The 14,313-nt window shown below is 40.2% G+C and overlaps 1 protein-coding gene across 38 annotated transcripts in view; it reads right to left on the bottom strand.

Annotated features, from left to right (window-relative positions):
• The window catches only part of PTPRD (protein tyrosine phosphatase receptor type D), a 1,703,394-nt gene that overhangs the window by 1,087,409 nt on the left and 601,672 nt on the right, over positions 1 to 14,313 (bottom strand). For all 38 annotated transcript variants that reach the window (XM_048850700.2, XM_048850704.2, XM_048850702.2 and 35 more), the window contains one exon: positions 1,188 to 1,231. The gene's annotated coding sequence lies outside the window, so the exon portion shown is untranslated. The remainder of the gene's footprint in view (positions 1 to 1,187; positions 1,232 to 14,313) is intronic.

Below are 14,313 nucleotides of genomic sequence, written 5' to 3' on the forward strand. Positions count from 1 at the left end.
CCATCAAATCAATGGATCTATTGCAAAACCACCTTTACTTCATCATTTACATTTGAAGAGCTATTGTGATTTTAGGTTAATAATTCAGTCTTACTGCATGGTCGAATAAGAGAACTAGAATAATGACTAGCATCAGGTGCTGTGTTTTTATGTAATATCTCTGGAAAATCAATATTATTTATGTTATATTGCATTTTATTTCATTCCCTACCAAATGCCATGCCAAAGCCCTGTCACAACAGAGATTTATGCCTCTATCCATTCACTTGCTCTCTGGCAGTTCTCAGATAACTGGCACATATTTCCTTGGGTATGTTCAACCCATAACGACATTTGAACAGTGGCAGTAAATGATATGCATTAGGGATGAAGAAAAATAAATATGCAAAAGGCACAACAAAATGCTAAGATGGAAGCAATATTTCAGTTTTAAACCTTATGAAGTCTAATGTGTGTGATATGAATCCTATATTACCATTTTCATTTACTGTATTAACAAGTCAGTTTTAGAAGTACAGTAGAGAGAATACAGTTATTACACTCTGAAGTTGAAATTAAAAGGAGAAAAGCATGGAAATTAACATGTAGAATCTATATGTAGATTACACAGAAGAATATGTAATTTGTGAGCACTCTTTTGGCTATAAAGCATATAGACACACACACACACACACACAAACATAATTGAAAAGGCAGCAATTACCACTGATGAGTGCATTTAACCACACCACTTTTTCATAATTCTCTGATGTTTTTTAGCTCATGTATCCTTTGGGTACTTTCTAGTGGGAAATTATTTTAAGGAACAATAGAAGTGAAGACTGCCTCTTTTTTCAGGCTTTTTAGGAGCTCTTGAGAAACTCTTATTTATTCTGGTAAGAGTTTCACATTTACTTTTACTCACTGAAAGCTTATTAATACTGGTGTCAGAGGTACCAATTTCAGCACTTCTTACTCAAAGCTCTCACTGAAGTCAAAGGGAGTTTTGCTTGAATAAGGAGGGTAGAAGCAAGTGCACAATTTAGCACACATGCTACTGTGGACTCAGTGGAGTGGCTTAATTTTTCAAATTCATGCACAAGTTACACTGAATTTAAACTCATAACAAGTCATTAAAATCTTAAAATCAATCACACTATCTAACCATTATAAAAATATGCTCAAATTTAAAGAACTGTTTAACTTACTCTTCTCCAAGGCACATCCTGTTGTTGTCTCTCAGGATAGAGATCTAAAACAAAAAATTGAAAAAGAGCATTTTATATCACCACTATTTAAATTAATTACTGTGTGAGATATTTTCTCTTTTTATTCAGAATCTTGTATGTGAAATAGCACTTGTTTTCTGCAACAGTCCTTTGAAAGAATGCTTGTTTATAACTATTTCAAAGGATTTATATAAAATTAGGTCATTTAATGAGAGCATCAGCAATGAAAATACACAAACATCAAAAGAGAAAAAAAAGTGCAACTCCTATTAACGTTACTAGTAGTAGCACATACAAATGGAAGATAAAATAGGCCCTTCTTAGTTCACAATTTGGAGATGGTTGACATTAAAATGATTATTTTTCTTCTCATACCCATTCACGAAGAGCTAAGAGGTCTTACTGTAAATGCAATTCACAAACAAATTTTATTGTAAGAGTTTTGTGCTATAGCAGAGAAAAAATTTCCATACCACAATTTTCATAAACTAAGTAAATGTTCAATGCTGTTCATAGATTTGGAGTTTTAGAGTAAGTCTTAGGGGAGAAGGATTCATGGTCAGAATGCAAGTGAAAGAGTCCAGAATGCATGACAAATTGTGTTGCCGTGTGTTCTATTAATAAATATTATATATAAGTTATGACATGACTGAATATGCAATTTATCACAGTGTAGTACACTTGGAGTACATATAAGAAACAATTCATATAAATCCTAGTTTTTCTGATACAGGAAGTAACATCATAACTGTCATAAACAAAGTGGATGAAAACAAGGGGTTAAAATAGACTAAATCTTTTCAACCTATGTTGACTATACAGGTAGCTGTGAATTCAATCATTTTGGAAAAGACACCAGGAAGCCTGCAGCGGTGCTTTCATGAGATCTTTGCTTTTTTTATAGGTTGCAAAGCTGCAGTTAGTCCTGTTCTTAAAACAAGTTATATACTTTGTCCAGCTATACCAAAAGGAGGACAGGAGATACTTGATATGGATTTAATCAGGCCGCAAATTTATTATTAGATTCCTGGAACTATCTGCCAGATAAAAGTGTACAGTTTATTTTTTAATTACCCGGGGGAAGAAGTGGGCTTCCATGAGCTCCCCCTCTTTCTACATCTGGGTCCCTCCAGCAAATCCATTGCCGGGACCTTACCATCCATCCCCCATCGTAGGAGAGGTAAGGTGGGCTTTCAGAAAGGGGGGTTGGCTCCCTGCTGTTCCAACCATAGGAGCCCCAAACCCCACACAATTCCATTCCTTCAGCACCTTTCTTTAGCACCTTCAGCACCTCCTTTTAAAAAGTCCTTTACCAAGCCATTTATCTGGTCACTGGATGCCTTCCCTATGGAGTACCTGCACTGGACATCCGCCACAAGGAGGCACCAGCAATTAGCTTGGTTGTGTTCCCCCCCTACTCCCTAGCCTGCTGAGTGGAGAAAGGGGTTTCCAACACCAGAGCTTGCACTTTTAAAGCCTTTCACCCTTACATACCAACGGGGTGAGTCAGTGCTGCAAAGCTGACCAACATCACCTCTTTTGCAGCAGTTTCTGACCTTGTTTCCCTCCCACCCTTCCCCGCCATAAAGCACTACTGTCTTCCTCTGGCAAGCCTGGATAACGGCCACCTGGCTTTCAGTGCAGGGACATCATCTCCCTACATAAACACACTTCCTTAGGAATTTTACAGAGTTTTGGATTTTTTTAAAATGCTTTTGCAGTTCACCTTTAAGTACAGTGACTTGATCTTGTCACTTGACATGTCAATGTCTCAAGCAGGGTTTGCTGATCAATATCTAATGGAAGACATGGAAAGAAGTACAGCATGTTCTGCATTAATTCTGGAACTACATTTGTAGGGGGAGAGGTATTTGAAATGAAAGATAATTCTAGCAATTTCTTCAAATTCCATTTTTAACCCTTGTCATAAATATAAAGGGAAGGGTAAACACCTTTAAAATCCCTCCTGGCCAGAGGAAAAACCCTCTCACCTGTAAAGGGTTAAGAAGCTAGGATAACCTCGCTGGCACCTGACCAAAATAACCATTGAGGAGACAAGATATTTTCAAAGCTGGGGGGGGGGGGGGGGGAACAAAGGCTCTCTCTGTCTGTGTGATGCTTTTGCCGGGAACAGAAAGGAATGGAGTCTTAGAACTTAGTAAGTAGTCTAGCTAGAAATGTGTTAGATTTCCTTTTGTTTAAATGGCTGATAAAATAGCTGTGCTGAATGGAATGGATATTCCTGTTTTTGTGTCTTTTTGTAACTTAAGGTTTTGCCTAGAGGGATTCTCTATGTTTTGAATCTGATTACTCTGTAAGGTATTTACCATCCTGATTCTACAGTGGCGATTCTTTTACTTTTTTTCTTCTAAAATTCTTCTTTTAAGAACCTGATTGCTTTTTCATTGTTCTTAAGATTCAAGGGTTTGTGTCTGTGTTCACCTATGCAAATTGGTGAGGATTTTTATCAAGCCTTCCCCAGGAAAGGGGGTGTAGAGTTTGGGGAGGATTTTGGGGGAAAAGACGTTTCCAAGTGGGCTCTTTCCCTGTTATATATCTGTTAGACGCTTGGTGGTGGCAGCAATAAAGTCCAAGGGCAAAAGATAAAATAGTTTGTACCTTGGGGAAGTTTTAACCTAAGCTGGTAAAAATAAGCTTAGGGGTTTTTCATGCAGGTCCCCACATCTGCACCCTAGAGTTCAGAGTGGGGAAGGAACCTTGACAACCCTGAATTCCTTTTAAGTTAGAAATCTGCAAGATCAGCTGAAGCACACCAAAGGATTGGTAAATCAAAGCACCTAAAACCCAGAGGCCTAACAGTACAAATTGAAGGAACGGTGAGTTTCTCTCAAGTGGACACTGCAAACTTGTTACCACTTGCAAGCATGGCTTTCCCAAATCACTATAATACACTACACAACAACTATCCTTGTCCTTCGGCAGACCATGCATCTGTGTAGAGTCACACAGGGATGAAGGAACCCAATCCCTCAATTTCCTTGAGACACATCAGCCTCCTCTTTAACGGCTGCTTTCCATATCGCCTCTCCTTTCATCCCTCCCAAGGATAGTTTAGGGAATGAGAAGCTTAACCTACAAATAGTTTCACTGCTGGCCTCCACACACTTTCCCTCTCCTCTCCACCCAACTGCTTACCAGGCTAGGAGTTGAGTGGTTACTTGTTTGGAAAAGCAAATTTGAGGCACCTCAGGAACAATGAGTGAGTACCAATCTTCAGTACAGGAGACTGAAAGAAGGAGAGAAACCACAGTAGTAAGTGCAAGCTTGAGCTCTAAAGAAAAATGTGCCACAAACTTCCTTTCCCATTTTATTGACTGTTCAATGGAAATGAACAGGTCTTAATGCCAACTAAATGGTATGTGATTTTCACCTTGAAGGAACAGAGCTTCTTCTGATCTTGTTTACACTAATTTAAACCAGAAATGAGCCACTGAAGTCAATGGTATTACCCTGGTGTAAATGAGCTCAGAATCTGTCCTCACATGTCCTTGGAATTTTAAAAGAATTAATGCATTTTGAACTATTGTAGGACTGGGTGATATCAAACAAAAATGAAGAGACTGATATTTATTATTATGGATAATCTTTTACACAATGTCCTAAATGCATGTGGCATTGGAAAGTTGGAAAGTCAGTGCCAAAGAGTTCATAAGATTCCTTCCACACTATTTATAATACAGATGTGTGTTCATAATGTGTTACCAAAAAAAATGACATTGTGAAGAATTCAAAACTTTGTGAAACAAATTGTTGACAATTTGTGTGAAATTCTATTAAAAACTTTCCATCATTTTAACCCAGCCTTGCTTACAATCATTCTACTCACTTCAGTTGAGTTCTGTACAGTGAAACAAATACAAATCCAATATGGTTTTGTGGAGAGAAAGTGAAGAGAAAGGCAAATACATCTGCAGGTGCAACTTGCAAACACACAAACAATTGCCCATGTTCCTCTCCCATGAGAACAGTTATGAGGTGAATATCTGTGTTGCAGATGAAAGGCACTAGATAAGAGGTAAGCGTTAACTATTATTAGGAACCTTATTAATAATCATTATGAATTTTTACATTTATTTTAAACCTACTAATGTATTTTTTAGAGTTTCTATGCTATTCGGGTAATATTTTCAAAGGCACAAATAACAATTAGGTACCTAGTTTCAACTGACTTTCAACAAAAATTAGACATTTGTATCTTTTAAAACCTCTCCCTTAGAGACTAAGGGTACATTTTCCAAAAGCACCTGAGTGCCTTAGGATGCTAAGTCATATTGTAAGTCAAAGGAATTTGGGCTCCTAAGTCACTTGGGCCCATATTTTTATATGTATTTATCATAGAATCATAGAATATCAGGGTTGGAAGGGACCTCAGGAGGTCACCCAGTCCAACCCCCAGCTCAAAGCAGAACCAATCCCCAACTAAATCATCCCAGCCAGGGCTTTGTCAAGCCTGACCTTAAAAACTTCTAAGGAAGGAGATTCCACCACCTCCCTAGGTAACGCATTCCAGTGTTTCACCACCTCCTAGTGAAAATGTTTTTCCTAATATCCAACCTAAACCTCCCCCACCTCAACTTGAGACCATTACTCCTTGTTCTGTCATCTGCTACCACTGAGAACAGTCTAGAGCCATCCTCTTTGGAACCCCCTTTCAGGTAGTTGAAAGCAGCTATCAAATCCCCCCTCATTCTTCTCTTCCGCAGACTAAACAATCCCAGTTCCCTCAGCCTCTCCTCATAACTCGTGTTCCAGTCCCCTAATCATTTTTGTTGCCCTCCGCCGGACATTTTCCAATTTTTCCACATCCTTCTTGTAGTGTGGGGTCCAAAACTGGACACAGTACTCCAGATGAGGCCTCACCAATGTCGAATAGAGGGGAACAATCACGTCCCTCGATCTGCTGGCAATGCCCCTACTTATACATCCCAAAATGCCGTTGGCCTTCTTGGCAACAATGGCACACTGTTGACTCATATCCAGCTTCTTGTCCTCTGTAATCCCTCGGTCCTTTTCTGCAGAACTGCTGCCTAGCCATTCAGTCCCTAGTCTGAAGCGGTGCATTGGATTCTTCCGTCCTAAGTGCAGGACTCTGCACTTGTCCTTGTTGAACCTCATCAGATTTCTTTTGGCCCAATCCTCTAATTGTCTAGGGCCCTCTGTATCCTATCCCTACCCTCCAGCGTATCTACCTCTCCTCCCAGTTTAGTGTCATCTGCAAACTTGCTGAGGGTGCAATCCACACCATCCTCCAGATATTGAACAAAACCAGCCCCAGGACCGACCCTTGGGGCACTCCACTTGATACCGGCTGCCAACTAGACATGGAGCCATTGATCACTACCCGTTGAGCCTGACAATCTAGCCAGCTTTCTATCCACCTTATAGTCCATTCATCCAGCCCATACTTCTTTAACTTGCTGGCAAGAATACTGTGAGAGACAGTGTCAAAAGCTTTGTTAAAGTCAAGGAACAACACGTCCACTGCTTTCCCCTCATCCATAGAACCAGTTATCTCACCATAGAAGGCAATTAGATTAGTCAGGCATGACTTGCCCTTGGTGAAACCATGCTGACTGTTCCTGATCACTTTCCTCTCCTCTAAATGCTTCAGAATTGATTCCTTGAGGACCTGCTCCATGATTTTTCCAGGGACTGAGGTGAGGCTGACTGGCCTGTCGTTCCCAGGATCCTCCTTCTTCCCTTTTTAAAAGATGGGCACTACATTAGCCTTTTTCCAGTCATCCGGGACCTCCCCCAATCGCCATGAGTTTTCAAAGATAATGTCCAATAGCACTCTCGGATGCAGCACATCTGGCCCCATGGACTTGTGCTCGTCCAGCTTTTCTAAATAGTCCCGAACCTCTTCTTTCTCCATAGAGGGCTGGTCACCTCCTCCCCATACCGTGCTGCCCAGTGCAGTAGTCTGGGAACTGACCTTGTTCGTGAAGACACCAGAGCCAAAAAAAGCAATGAGTACATTAGCTTTTTCCACATCCTCTGTCACTAGGTTGCATCCCTCATTCAGTAAGGGGCCCACACTTTCCTTGACTTTCTTCTTGTTGCTAACATACCTGAAGAAACCCTTCTTGTTACTCTTAACATCTCGTGCTAGCTGCAACTCCAGGTGTGATTTGGCCGTCCTGATTTCACTCCTGCATCCCCGAGCAATATTTTTATACCCTTCCCTGGTCATTTGTCCAATCTTCCACTTCTTGTAAGCTTCTTTTTTGTGTTTAAGATCAGCAAGGATTTCTGCATTTTTAAAAATATCTCCCACCAGCTACAGATTTCGGTGCTGGATTTCAGTTTACTGGCCATCTTGTTCTATGTATGAGTTAGGCACCTAGTTGCTTTTACAAATCCCCCCGTGCACCTATCTGCATTTTTAGATACCAAATACCTTTGAAAATCTCCATTCCACAGTTCAGATTTGAAGAAGTGGCAGCATGGCTAGACAAATGTTTGTGAAATCAGTAGTTATCATGGAATTTTTATAAGAGACACAGCGTATGGGGTGTTTTCATCAAAATGTTCTTCCAATAGAACTGGGGCTAGTGGGGAATTTCATAGATTCCAAGGCCAAAGGGACCATTGTGATCACCTAGTCTGGACTTCTGTATAACACAGGCCATAAGAACGTCCCCAAAATAATTCCCAGAGCAGATCTTTTAACAAAAACATCCAATCTAGATTTGAAATTTTTCAGCGATGGGGAATCCACCATAACTTTTGGTAAATTGTTCCAATGGCTAATTACTCTCATCGTTAAAAAATAATGCCTTTTTTCCATTTTGAATTTGTCTAGCTTCAACTTCCAGCCATTGGATTTTGTTATACCCTTTTCTGCCAGACTGAAGAGATCCTGATTAAATATTTGTTCCCCATATAGGTACTTCTAGACTGTAATCAAGTTACCCCTTCACATTCTCTTTGTTAAACTAAATAAATTGAGATCCTTGAGTCTATCACTATAAGGTGTTTTCTAATCCTTTAGTCATTCTTACAGCTGTTCTCTGAACTCTCTCCAATTTATCAACATCCTTCTTGATTTGTGGGCACCAGAGCTGGACACAGTTTTCCAGCAATGGTCACACCAGTGCCAAATATCAAGGTAAAATAACATCTCTACTCCTACTCAAGATTCCCTTCTCTATGCATCCCAGGATGGCATTAGCTCTTTCAGTCACAGCATGACACTGGAAGCTTATGTTCAACTGATTCTCCACCATGACCCCCAAATCTTATTCAGAGTCACTGCTTCCTAGGATAGAGTCCCCTGTCCTGTAAATATGTTCTATGTTCTTTGTTCCTAAATGTACACATTTATATTTATCCATATTAAAATGCACATTGTTCCTTTACACTGTTTTACCAAGCGATCCAGATCACTCTGAATCCGTGACCTTTCCTCTTCATTATTTAACTCTCTCAATTTTTGTGTCATCACATGTGGTCTGGGGTACTGTACCTACAGATGATGGGGACATGATTGTGTTCCATAGACTTAAGGCCACTGGGCAAAAGTGAGTTGTATTTACAGAATGTAATTTCTTCATAAAGTTGCAGCTGGGGGTCTTTAAATCAGATCTGAGTATTCTGCACTGAAATGCATGAGCTGAGAGGTGTTACTCAGCAGTATGTAATATTTACTCTCTAAATCAAAGGTTAGAGAAATGGACTAAAAAACTATCAAAATTAAACCTCTTTTGAAAATACATCAATTACTATCAAAAGGCTTAAAGTATTTAACCTTTAAAGCAAGAATGTTTGCCTGGTATTGATTTATTAGGTATTACAAGCTAAGAAAACATGCTGTGTTTCAGTTTGTTGATTGCCTTCAAGGATCATCTTCTTTACAAAGGCCAGCCAGCTAGGGAATACTTAATTCCTCAGAATAGCTTGTCAATTAAAGGCAAATATACACAGTGAAAAAAGCAGGGGGGCTCAGGGTGAGGGGAGTTAACTAGAGAGTTATTTTGAATATCAAAATCTTTCTAAGAGCTGAGAGTTAAATCATAGAATGGTACCAGCCGACAAACTAAGACAACACATTACAAACACTGGCATAATGAACATTAATAAAGGAAGCAAGGAAAGGTAATATTTTCAGTGCTATATGTTCATATGCATATTTAGTCATATTCTAGAAAAAATAAGATATATTGGATCAAACTCTATACTGAGATACAAGCCACAATGTCAACATGAACTCAAAACTGTAAACTGGCTTCACTGGGAATTAAGTTTCCGTATTGTATACAAAAGCAGAATTTGTTCCTTTAAATATTATCTGGCTTAGAGTAGAACTAGAACTCAAACTAGTCACTTCCATGCACAGTGCATTACACGTTCATAAACATCTACTCACTAAGCAACTGCTATGTCAAAAGCCACTGACTAGTTATGTGGTAATATACACAACAAATTATCTTTATACTGACTCTTTAACCATGTATTATTGATTACAATACATTCTCCCTCCCCAAAATATTTAATATTCAAAAGTTATGTAGTCCTTTTATATAAAGGATGTTAGAACAAAATCAGGCAATGGCTGATGGACATGTTATGAAAATCTGAAGAAATCAGAAATTGGTCTCCCCTATTTTCCACCTTTGCTAAAATAGTTCCAACCAGTAAAAATAATATGTAAGGCATGTGGATAAACAAAGAGCAAGTCACAGAAGATTCTTCTGGTAGTAGCAATCACTCACTACAGAGGCTCATTAGGGAACTGTAGGGGCAACTATATCATCATTTTATCACATAAATCATATATCAAAGGTAACATTCATCATAAAACATAAATCAAAAATCAAAGGTAACATTCAGTAGACCTAAAAGTGCTTTCCCACTGTGCTTCTTGTGACTTTAAATATGGAGGAGAGGTGTTTTAATTCCTGTTTCCCACCCCAGCAATTCTTGACAGTAACTAGTTATCCAACTGCACCCCATTCCAATATTTGCCATTATATACAGGAACAACGGAGAAGTATGTTAGCTTGAGATTTTGGTTAAATTTAACAATGTTAACAATGTTTTGATTTTAAAATATCAACTTTCAAATGCAGACTTCAAAGTTAACAGCTCAGAAATGAATGGGGGCTGTTGTTTCAAGCTGTCTGCAGATTTGGACACATATCGCTACATCGGTTTATGCTTGTTTAATTTTCTGAAGATTATCTTCACAATCAGGCTAGAAACCATTTTTGTTAATAAAAAATTAGATTGTGCAGCACAATTAGGCAGCAAATAAAAGAAGGATAATTGTGCAGCTGCATAATCATGCCTACACAGGGCTCTTTATATGTTTGCATGTATATGATAATAAAAGTGAGTTTATAGTCACAGTGTCTGAACTTGTAAACACAATAATTCTTTAAAAATAAAAAACCCTACTTTACTGTACTCTAATAACTCTTAATTTTATGCCCCTGTCAAGAGCGCTGCAAGCTACTGCTGTAACCAATGAGAGCAGCTATGTTAACTTGCAGTGACAGTAGTGTTGGAATTATGCCTGAGCTGACTCCTATTAGCTCATAAAGGAGCATCAGTACCTCCCAGGATGGTGGGGTCAGACTATGTGTAAGTGGTCTGTATTAGTTCTGGCAGCTGAATTCTACCTCTGAGTGATAAATGGTAAAGGCGCAATATTATCAGCCTGAAATACTGACATTAACACGTCACTCCACTGTACCATCAATAGATTACATGGATGGTAAGGTAGTATTTGTCTGTTGCTCCCTTTAAATTTTTCCCAGAGATAATCTTGTCTGTGCAAGTCCTGTAAAGCACAGAATTAACACAGGCACATCTCTACTGATAACATAGTTATCTCTATGAATTCACTTGAGGGCATTTTTCACTATGAGTTTCATTTTGTGTTTGTCCTTTACGTGAACCTACTGTAGTCTTCTTGAAAAGAGCACACACAACAAGAGCACTGTTTAGCACTAACTAAATGTAAGCTCCTTATTTAATTTTTTTACTTTCCAGTATTATGAATTTGTTGTTTATCTTTGTCACAGTTCGCAGTCTAACTCTACCTTTGACACCTATTAGTCTCTTTGAGTGTACCCCCTTTTAGGTCTCAGGCCTCAAGCCATTACATCTCTCTGTCTCTGGGGGTGGAATCATGTGATTTTCCCACTCTCAGACAGGACCTCTTTGCACTGAGGTCCTCTGGGATGAACCATGATTATGTCATGAGGCCCAAGGTAGGGTCAATACCAGAAGTTCAGTTCCTTCCAAGAGATATGACCAATGACATACAGTAACCAGACATCCTTCTTGAAGCAAAGTGTTGTTTATTTAGAACCAAGGGATTTCAGAGAAAAAGATCTTAAAACCATATAGTGTTTAGGATTACTGTCCCCTGTAAATCTGGGGAGGCCGCAGCTGCTTCAGACTTTCCTGTAGGACCTGTCTCCATAAATTTCCCCATCAGTCTGTTCTCCTCAGGAACACCTCATTGACAACTCCACACTCTCTCACTCTCCAGAGAGTCTGTTTAACCATTTAGTTCTCTCTAGGCATCCAGTCACGGCAAAACAACAGTGCAACTATGTCTGGAACCTGAAAGTAGTATCTACTACTGAAATAATTCAGCCATTATTTTTTCACCCTTCCCCTCTCCCCCGCCATTAACCTAAATCAATACATTAACAGAGGAATGCCCAGTAACTCAGTATAACAACACATGGATTACCTCACTAATCCAGGTCAATTTGACAATTTGGGCAAGAGGCACAGAATTTTGGGACCTTCTTATACCCCCAGGCCAGAAAAAAAAACAGGTACCACTAGATGAATCTGCCAAGGAAAGGTCAGCCTTCATCACACATCTCGGGCTGTATGAATTTAATGTACTCCTTTTCGGGCTGCGAAATGCACCCGCCACTTTCCAAAGACTTGTAGATGGTCTCCTAGCGGGATTAGGAGAATATGCAGTCGCCTACCTTGACGATGTGGCCATATTTTCGGATTCCTGGGCACACCACCTGGAACATCTACAAAAAGTCCTTGAGCGCATAAGGGAGGCAGGACTAACTGTTAAGGCTAAGAAGTGTCAAATAGGCCTAAACAGAGTGACTTACCTTGGACACCAGGTGGGTCAAGGAACTATCAGCCCCCTACAGGCCAAAGTGGATGCTATCCAAGAGTGGCCTGTCCCAAAGTCAAAGAAACAGGTTCAATCCTTCTTAGGCTTGGCCGGTTATTACAGGCGATTTGTACCGCACTACAGCCAAATCGCTGCCCCACTGACAGACCTAACCAAAAAGAAACAGCCAAATGCTGTTCAGTGGACCGAAAAGTGTCAGAAGGCCTTTAACAAGCTTAAAGCGACGCTCATGTCTGACCCTGTACTAAGGGCCCCAGACTTTGATAAACCGTTCCTAGTAACCACAGATGCGTCCCAGCGTGGTGTGGGAGCAGTTTTAATGCAGAAAGGACCTGATCAAGAATTCCACCCTGTAGTGTTTCTCAGCAAAAAACTGTCTGAGAGGGAAAGCAACTGGTCAGTCACTGAAAAAGAATGTTACGCCATTGTCTACGCTCTGGAAAAGCTACGCCCATATGTTTGGGGACGGCGTTTCCACCTGCAAACCGACCATGCTGCACTAAAGTGGCTTCACACCGTCAAGGAAACTAACAAAAAACTTCTTCGGTGGAGTTTAGCTCTCCAAGATTTTGATTTCGACATCCAACACATCTCAGGAGCTTCTAACAAAGTGGCTGATGCACTCTCCCGTGAAAGTTTCCCAGAATCAACTGGTTAAAATCGTCCTTGAGATGTGGAAAATATTGTTAGTCTTTATGTACTTGGTAGTATATTTAGAGATGCATGTGTCTTATTAACTCTGTTTTTCCTAGAGCTCCAGGAAGAAATCCCAGCCAGTGTTTCACCCTAGCTGAGATTTGGGGGGCGTGTCATAAATATAAAGGGAAGGGTAAACCCCTTTGAAATCCTTCCTGGCCAGGGGAAAGCTCCTCTCACCTGTAAAGGGTTAAGAAGCTAAAGGTAACCTCTCTGGCACCTGACCAAAATGACCAATGAGGAGACAAGATACTTTCAAAAGCTGGGAGGAGGGAGAGAAACAAAGGGTCTGTGTGTCTGTCTATATGCTGGTCTTTACTGGGGATAGACCAGGAATGGAGTCTTAGAACTTTTAGTAAGTAATCTAGCTAGGTATGTGTTAGATTATGATTTCTTTAAATGGCTGAGAAAAGAATTGTGCTGAATAGAATAACTATTTCTGTCTGTGTATCTTTCTTGTAACTTAAGGTTTTGCCTAGAGGGGTTCTCTATGTTTTTGAATCTAATTACCCTGTAAGATATCTACCATCCTGATTTTATAGGGGGGATTTCTTTATTTCTATTTACTTCTATTTTTATTAAAAGTCTTCTTGTAAGAAACTGAATGCTTTTTCATTGTTCTCAGATCCAAGGGTTTGGGTCGGTGGTCACCTATGCAAATTGGTGAGGCTTTTTATCCAACATTTCCCAGGAAAGGGGGGTGCAAGTGTTGGGAGGATTGTTCATTGTTCTTAAGATCCAAGGATCTGGGTCTGTAGTCACCTAGGCAAATTGGTGAGGCTTTTTACCAAACCTTGTCCAGGAAGTGGGGTGCAAGGTTTTGGGAAGTATTTGGGGGGGAAGGACGCATCCAAACAGCTCTTCCCCAGTAACCAGTATTAGTTTGGTGGTGGTAGCGGCCAGTCCAAGGACAACGGGTGGAATATTTTGTACCTTGGGGAAGTTTTGACCCAAGCTGGTAAAGATAAGCTTAGGAGGATTTTCATGCAGGTCCCCACATCTGTACCCTAGAGTTCAGAGTGGGGGAGGAACCTTGACACAGGCCATGAACAAAACTAGGGTTTTTTCCTTGCAAGATACCCAGCAAATGGTGTGGCATGGGCCAACTGCAAGATTTCCCTGGGGTAGGGTTGGGGAACCAGGAGTTAGGTTCAGACCTCGCTGGTGTGGCGGTCTTTCTCAAGACAGTGCAATTGCTCACTGTGAGGAAATATCTCAGCTTGCTGGGAGTCCACTATCTTCTCATAAATAATGGCTCACCTCACA

Source organism: Caretta caretta, chromosome 5 (genome assembly GCF_965140235.1).
Source record: "Caretta caretta isolate rCarCar2 chromosome 5, rCarCar1.hap1, whole genome shotgun sequence".
Classification (NCBI taxonomy): domain Eukaryota; kingdom Metazoa; phylum Chordata; order Testudines; family Cheloniidae; genus Caretta; species Caretta caretta.